Here is an 8,901-nt window from a genome sequence, read left to right as displayed (position 1 = left end):
ATCCTTGCTGAGGGATTATTTTTTGTTGTGTTTGATGTAGACATTTACAAAACACTTTTAAAAGAAATTAAATAATCCAATAAAATTATTAGGTCACTGGATGACTGAGGTACAATGCATATGTGTTAGAAGTCTGTGTCTGGATTTTCACAGCCTGTAACTGAATTTCAAATATTGCTATAAAATGTGAGGGAGGGGAATGAAGTAGGGCTGGGGAACAGATTTGGGGTTTATAATCGAAGATGAAGGTTTTGATAGCACAGGAAGTTGTATTTTCTTGTCATGAGGGCTGGGATGAACCACTGCTGCTTTGAATCAAGAGGTCCTTTAAAGCCTTAGTTAAATCACCTTTATTTGGTTTGGCAGGGCGATATGCTACATTCATCACAAATATGAAGAAAAAAAAAGAAAAAAGAAAAAAAATTATTCATGTTGCAGGGAAAACACTGTGAATTTCACAATAGCAACCAAGTGACTATTTTGCCATCTTTTAAACATACGTCTCAGGAGAAGACATGGGAAATGATGGGTGTGTTATTTTACTGTCTATGCATTCTAGACCAGGTCTGTGGGGGTTTTTTGTTTGCTTGTAGAAGGTTCTGAGTCATGACCGGCAGGTATTTTATAAACACTGAATACTCTGGGCAAGGATAATAGAAGCTGCTAGTGGTAAGGCCATTCGATTGGTATGTGTGAGAAAGAGATCAAATAAAGTCTTTCCAGAGGCCTGTATCTTGCAGCTTATGTGTATCTTTCTGTAACTTAAAGAAAAGCAGCTAAGAATGTTTTATATACAAGTAATTTAATTCAACATTGATATTTTATTGACTCATCAATAGAGAGAGAATCAATTAACTATGAAATAATTGTCCCAGCCCTGATTTCCACCTATTCTTTTTGTGTGTATATATATATATATTTCTAGATATCATTCTCTTAGTCTCTTAAGATAAAGAGGAAGATATCTACATATAAATATAAATCTCTATATTGTCACCAGACTGTGACCTGGTGTGTAGAGTTATCTTTCTTTTTTTTTTTTTCCCCCCCCTTTTTTTTTTTTTTTTTTTTTTTTTTTTATGTGATGTCTGTGTGGAAATATTTAGTGATTCTTGTTTTGCAGTTTGTTAGAAGAAGTCAGTGCTTTTAGACTTTCATTGCATCTTGGCTGATTTCAAAGTGATGCCTAGGTATCAGTGTTAAAAGTTTTGTTTGTGAATCATGTGACCAGCTTCTCTCGACATGACATGGGAAGTCTCTTGTATTACAGTGTATTTAATAAAAATTATGTCTTACAATAAACAGTGTCATCCAAAAGAAACATAAAATTATTACTTTAAAAAAACTCAAAATGTAATGAAGTCTTGTGTGCTATTTTTTTTTGTTTGTTTGTTTAATGCCTTTGCTTTCCTCCATTCTTTTGGAAAAGAATTAAATTAAGGAACAGTTTGGTATGTTTACAAACATGGCATATGTGCGCTCTACAACCCTGAGTAAGAAACAGGTCACAGAACACATAGTTGCTGAAAGAGGAGACCCATAGGAATAAGGAAAAGGAATACCCAGTCTGAATGTGATGACAGACTCCTTTTTCCTTCTTTGTTTTCTGAATTAATACCCTGCTTAAGTGCTTGTTTGTTTGGGGGGGGGGGGGCTATCATAGCAAATGCCTGTTTATCTTGTAGCAGTAACAAGCCTTCACATATTTCGTTTCTTCTAAAAGCTCTCAAACCACAGCCCTATGGAAAGTCTAATTTGTTCTTTTTAACTTATGTCAGTCTAGAATTATTATTATATTGTGAACAAATACAGTATTAAATCCTTCAAGATTAAGTCTTTCAAGAACATAATTAAGATTCAGGGCGCCAAGTGCTTAGACATTCAAAGGAAGGTTCAGCAACTTGATTAAAAATCCCTTCATAAGCTATTGATCTAAACCAAGGCCTTCAAGGTTAGAGTAAAAAAATACGAGAGCCACTTTGTGACTGTGTCTGCTTCTCTGCCAGTAGATCTCTGTGAGGTTAGATGAGCTGTCTACGAACATTCAGAAGGTCAGAGGAAAACTACCCACTGAGAAGAAACCTCAGAATTATGTTTTTTCAAAGCTGTAAAAATAGTCTTGAGGCACACAAACAAAAAACTTTTTGGCAGTTCATGTTCATCCAGTGACTTAGAACTGCCTTGCTTGCTTTTATGGTAAAATCCAGATGCCTTCCAGACTTCTGTGGGTTGTGGTACCATCCCAAGGTGAAACATCTTGCTGCAGACAACTAATCACAATGTTCTGAAGCAAGAATAGCTGCAGAAACTCACAGATCTGAGTCTGTGCAAGCATCACCCTGCAGTCCCAACAGCATGACCATGCACACCCTCCCCACCATTCCCTTTCCCCAGGAACTTTTAAGGCCGGGAGCATGTAGCAGCAGCAGCAGGCATCTTCCCCCCCTTGTGGCCCAGAGACATAAAGCCAGAGGAGGCAGCAATAATCTCAGAATTTTTTCAGCATTGCAACATGCAGGTTGGTTGTTCCTCTCCTGTGCAGCCCACCACGCCTCAATATTACAGTTTGAGATTCCTCTCTGCAGCAGCCCTCCTGCCTTCCCGTGGTGTCCTATAGCTCCCTCCCAGCTCATTCCAACTTTCCCAGGTGGACCTTTGGGCATGCAGGAGGTGTTGATACATTGGCACCCCTGTTCATCACTGGTTGAGGGAGGAAGAGTTCTGTTTTCCTCTTCCCTACCCGAGTGTGTGTGGCCCTGCAATGTGTGTCATGTCCCAGAGCAGAGGCTCAGATGAAGGGATGACTTGGTGCCTTTTTACTGCCCTCTGCAGCAATATAAGGTAAAGACATTAGTTCAGGCTGGACAAGGAGCTTTCAGAAGACCCTTTCAATGAGACTGATGAGCTTTCTGATGCTCCAAAACATGTCTGACTTGGTAGCTTGTGTAAGGCCACCAGTTTCTGCTGCAAGGTTCCCAACCAGCCAAGCCCCATCTTATGAGCTGCTCAGTGGCAGCCTTACACAGCCTCGCAGCTGTCCAAGACTCCTCAGTTTGGCCTGAAACTGCCACCTGCATAAAATCCACTGAGAGCTGTGAAATACCCAACAGGGCAGGAGGGGATATGCAACCGGAGTCCTGTGCCTGCTTCTGCTAGAGCTTAACAAACTTCCAATTGATTTCATGACGAAGTCTTTATGTTAAATGCTTCATATAACTGAAAAATCAATCATATTGATCAATGTATTATTTTAAAGGTGATTCACGCTACCTACTGTTTACTCCCTTTAGTATTTTGAATGGGTATAATAACTTATTTTTTAAATCAGTGAGAAAGTTAATGTTACGAAGAAGAATGTCAGTCGTAGAAAAGCCGAAAAACTGTTTCAGATGTCATTAGGATATGGTCAGGCAGTCTCGACTGAACCAGCTCACCGGTTAGCTTACCAAAGCAACTTATTCATCATAAACCATAGGCCTGACAGGCAAGACTTATGCAAGAAAGAAAAATATGTGAATAATCACAGTAAGAATCACCCAACTAATGTCTATGCAAAGAGCCCTGTGCTTCAACTTCTTAAGGGTGGTTTCATCTGCAGAACGCAGCAGCCCTTCCCTGCCTTTGAGAATTGAAGATTTTAGGGCTCAGATCTATTTTTATCAGTGGTGCAATGAAGAACACTAATAAAAAAAGACCATAAGCAGAAAAAGAGAGATGAGGAAAAACCATTGCTTTACTTTTTTGAGCTGATAGATAGTGCCCTACTACTAGTACTATCACAAATGATCACAATTTGAGCTAAAATTTAGCCTAGGCCAAGGACTAATAAGGATGTTCAAGACAGAAGAGTTTGTGCTCTTTCTGACTGGATTCTGTGTTAACTGGTATGCAAAAAAGATGAGATGGATGAGAGTAAGTGAGCAAACTCTTATTTAAAATGTTATGTAAATATTAGATGTGTAATCTTGCTGTCCCATTGTCAAACCTTAAAGATGAGTAAAACAGACACATGACAAATTATTTACACATATTTTGAGAGCTTTTGATACAGAAGAGGATGTTTCTAGGCCTAGCAGTACTTCGTTATGATGCAATGACTGCTAGTATCATTGAAGATGCAGGTCTGCCACTCTATAATCCTTATTTTCGATTTTTGTTTTGTTGTTGGTTTGGTTTTTTTTCTGAAACTGTTTGCTTAAATACACAAAAGCATGAGCAGAGCCAGTGTTGGGGTTAATTAATCTGAGTTTGCTAGCTAGCCCAGTTAGAAACAGTTTATTGGTAGTTATCAGAGAATGAGAATATTGACACAGGTAAATCCCAGGGCAGGTTCCTGCTTGGGGTAATCCAGGCTCTTCTCTGGAAGGTCAAAACTGCAACAGGAATGACAAGACATTTAGCACCTTCTTGTTTACAATCTGAAACCAATTTACAACTGGTTTGTGATAGCTGATCAAGGGAAATAAATAAATCAATCAATCAATCCCTCTGTAGGCACCTTTCACCCCCCCTCCCCAGCCAGTACAACCAGCCGTAGCCCTGGGTAACATTTATACTGAAACTTTTTTCTTCCCCAGCATGCATTACCAAGGTAAAGCCCTCAAATTTGGCGGAGATATTCAACTTCACCGTTGAAGAAGATGGTTCCCTACCAGTTGGTTTTCCCTCTCCCCTCATACTCCTCAGTATGGGAGAGACAAACCAGCCACATGATGTATCTTGACCTTGACCCTTTTTGGTTGCCTTTTGCAGCTGCTTGGTTTGCCCCCAGCTGGGGATCTGCCACCAGAAAATAATCTGGGTCCCAGCTCTGTGCCAGGAGACCAGCTCCCCAGCCCCAGCCACTCACTTTCTCTCCACAAGACATTATCAGGCTTCTCCCTGGCTGATTAATCTCCCTGTGTTGTAGCTTTGTAGCTTTAATGATCTTGAGATTAAAACACCAGAATACCTCTCCTGGTTTTATTGTATTGATTAAATCTGTTCACAAAGGGAGAACCAAAACACTTTGTCCCAGTGACTTTTTAAACAGTTCCTGGAGGCATAGAAAAGACACCACTTTTCACTCATTTGTCTCATTCCAGTGACTCCCCCCAAATGGCACCAGCACTATTTGCACCTGTGCACCTTGCCACTGCCTGCTCCAGGTGCACCCTCCTCTGCACACATTCCCACCACGCTTCCTGAGGTAGGTTTTGTGAGCTAGAGGACAGGCAGGTGCATGGATCGACCCACTGTCTGGTGCCCCAGTCAGTACAGGGCAGGGTGGGCAGAGGTGCAGGCCTGCACCCCTCGTCTGAACCACTGCTGGATTGGACTTGTGCTGCAACTGACTGCTATTTCCAAAACTGGCTCTTTACTCGTCAGGAGTTTGTTTTTCAGCACTTAAGCTAGTCTGCTAAGAACACTGACAACATCCTTTACTCCTTTAATTAACATTTCAAGAAAAAACATGGTCAGGAGTTGCAAGTCTTTAGGAGACAAAGTTAGAACAAAAAAATAGCTCTCATATCACCTGCTACCCTCTTCCCCCTTGTCCTTACATATGATTTTCAGCTCAGAGATTGTCTTCCATTTCCTCCAATCTGTTACACAAGGAAGAAGGTCTCTGCAAACACTACATTGTAAACTTGAATAATCTCCTTCAGTTTATGGGTTTTCTTCACTGCTTGTTTGATTTGGGGAATTAAGTTAAAGAAATGTCATTAGCACTAGTCATTTTTAAGCAACCCAGAGGCTTGGGTGAGGGAACGCAGATGGAGAGTGAACACAGTGCCTCCAAAGCCACAGAGGCCACAAAATAAATATGCACTTTACTTTGTTAAAATAACACCTAATAGCAGTAAATGTTGTTGTTTTTTTCAGCAGTGGGGGACCAATCACTCTGGCAAGAACTAGGCACTCTGCAAGCTGTTCCAGTGTTCTTTTACTCATGTCATGTTGCATAATCTCAATGACTTCCACGCTAGGCAGCCAGGTGGGGATCCATGAAGTCTGCAGTATTCACTGCAGGTCATGCTGCTTTTGCAAGGTGTGCAAAATCCTATCACACTGTCACGCATGCTGCTTAGCCATTATTTTCAGACTAGATTTGCTGCTGAACACCCGCTTCTGAATGTGACTCAGGGCATTGTCCAAAGATGGTTTTCCCAAGCCAGAATGGTACATGAGGTAAAATGAGCTGCCAGCTCTTTTGGCCACAAACAATGTTTTGGGTTGTTGTTGTTTTTTTTAAGAAAGCTAGAAATATAACCAATGACCAAAAAAAATGAATTATTTCAACGTGCCTGACCCGAGTCTGACCACAATTGGCAGCATACAACCATAGAGTTGTTGGTGGCAGGGGCCGTACAACCCAAACCAGCAGTGAGCATGGGCTGTGGTGTGACCAACAGGGATGTGTCCTGGGACCCTGCCCATGGATCAAATCCTGAAGTTGTTTTGACTTTCAGAGGTGAAAACCTGGAGTGTTCAGGGAAGCAGGTGTGATGAGAAAGCACTTGGGAGGAGATTTGATAATCTTATGCCAGACTAAGTGATCAAGCCAGGGCTAGCCCAAATAACCCTAAAATTGGCAGTCTGTAGCAATTCCTTGAAATGATGGCTAAGCTGTTACATGCAAGGCGAGAACAACAGTAGTAGTGAAAGACCAAAGTGTGGCCAGTGTTACTTTCATCTTGTTGGCAGTTTGGTCACCTGCTGTGCTACAGATGGCACAGAGTAATGCCGTCAAGGTAACCCTTTCGTGCAGTTGTTTTCTCTTTAAAAACATGCCAGTGATTAAATCTATGTTGGCAGGCAGCATCTCAGAAATTAACATAGCACAGGTTTGTTGTGTTTTACCCAAAAAAGACACTGCCAACGGCCACCTTGCTTATCACTCAGTCGGCAGTTCCCTGGTGAGCAGGACATTTGACACACCAGCTTATTTTCTGGTGATGCTTTGGTGAGGCTAATGATGGCAGCCTTCATCTCACTGGATACCCAAAGTTCAGTTTCTGTGTCTTCCACTTCTGCTCTGACATAAAGCCTTTGTCAAGACAGATGAGTTACCATGGCAGTGCCTCTAAAATAGAACAAATCCAACACAAATCAATACCTGTACAATACATAGAATAAAGTACTACTTAAAATGTATTATTCTCCATTCACTGGGTGAATTCGTTTGTGCAAAGGGCTGCAACTAACTTTTTCATTTAATTATGGGAAAGCAATTCTTCAAATAGGAAATGCTCTGTGCCTGGGAAGGAACAGAGTAGAATCACCAAGTGATTAAAAAAAGAGTTCTGGTTGCTAAATTAAAACCATTAACAAGGTTCCTCTTCATGGAGTGGCTGGTTTATCCTCCCCTGATCATTCTGCATTCTGGATCAGGCCCATATTCTAGGAGAAGAGTAGACTTTTAAGCAGTTTTTATAAGACTGTGTTTTATTTTGCAGGAGATTGTGGTTGCTGCAGGCCTGGGCAAAGATCTCAGCAAGTTAGGACACGTGGCCATAAGCCAGGGAGAGGGAGCTCAGCCAGGTTCCCCTTCCTGAGAAGGCAAGCTTTTGACTAGAAAACCAGCTATATTTACACAGGCATGAGACCAAGGCTGTGACATGACATGTTTCCCACCAAGGCGTGGGGCTTCCTGGTTTGGGCTGCACATGCCACTGCTGGGTCAGGCCACCAGGAAAAGCCCACAGAAAATCTCCATCTTTGGATGTCTCTTAAAACAAGAGAGTAACTGTTCTGCATGGTTGCTACAGGCTGGAGTACATGGCCCAGTGTGGTGTCTTCCAGCCTTGTTTACTCTGTCCTGGGAAGCCCTTGCTTCTCACACCATTGCCTCCAACACCCGGAGGCGTTCACATTAGAAGAGTTCTTCCCAAGCCTGACCAAACCAAGCTGTTACATTGCTTTGCTTAGCTGAGCTTTATAACTTTTTTTTTTTTTTTTCTTTAAAGAAGGCTTCATGTATCATCCCTCAGCACTTCTAGAAATCCTGATGAACTGGTTTTCTGATTCAGTGGTTTGCTGATTTGTAGACTGTGAGCAGTGGAAAGTAGTAAAGAATCTTTGGGAAACCTTCTACCTCCCTCCAGAAATAAGTGGTAAAACTTGATGCAATGGTTGGAATTTGCAAGACGTGAATTTATGTTCAGATACACTGATACCAGCAAGTATTATATATAATATTTAGCACAATTTTCTATTAATGTCCTTATTCCACATGCAAGTAACTGTTGTACTGATGTTATCAACAACTTTTCGTCCTCAAGAGAGGGCAATTTTCCTGTCAGCATGTTTAAGCCCAATTGTTTTAGTTATATTCACAGTGAATAGCATTTTCCACTCTCACTTGGTCATTTCTAAGAAAGAAGGGTTGGGGTGCCTGCAGCCATAGCTGTCAACAGTACAATTTCCAACAAACAGTAGTTGCTTTAACATGTAGCTTCTTTCTAAAGAAGATGGAGTCTGATGTTCATGTAGCCTGATGTTCGTTTCTTTTCATAAACCCTGTTGAGCAAGAGCCTTGCTTATTCTTGGTCCTTCTGTGGTCTTCTTTTCTTTTGCTCTTCTCTCTTGTTCACTTGTGTTGAAGGCTGAGATTGAGAAGGTTAATAAACAAAAAAGTGTGTACAAAAAATCCATTAAGATTTAGAGGAACTAGAGGATGTATATGCAGAGGACTGAAGTTGTAGTCCATCTTAGCAGGATGTACAGGGTGAATCATTCAGAAAGAGTGAGAAACCTTAGAAGCCTGAGAAGAATCTACCAGTTATGTCAGAAATCAGGTTTCTGAGAAGAGGCACTTGATTGTCCTAAGTAACTGAGAAGATGCAGGATGTTTCAAGCTGTGCAGGCCACTTGTATTCAAGCCAGCAAGGGATCAAGCATATGCGTAGATAGCACTAA

This window comes from Chaetura pelagica, unplaced genomic scaffold (assembly GCF_000747805.2).
Source record: "Chaetura pelagica isolate M959 unplaced genomic scaffold, ChaPel_1.0 scaffold473, whole genome shotgun sequence".
In the NCBI taxonomy this organism is placed as follows: domain Eukaryota; kingdom Metazoa; phylum Chordata; class Aves; order Apodiformes; family Apodidae; genus Chaetura; species Chaetura pelagica.
Note: the sequence above shows the minus strand (reverse complement) of the source record.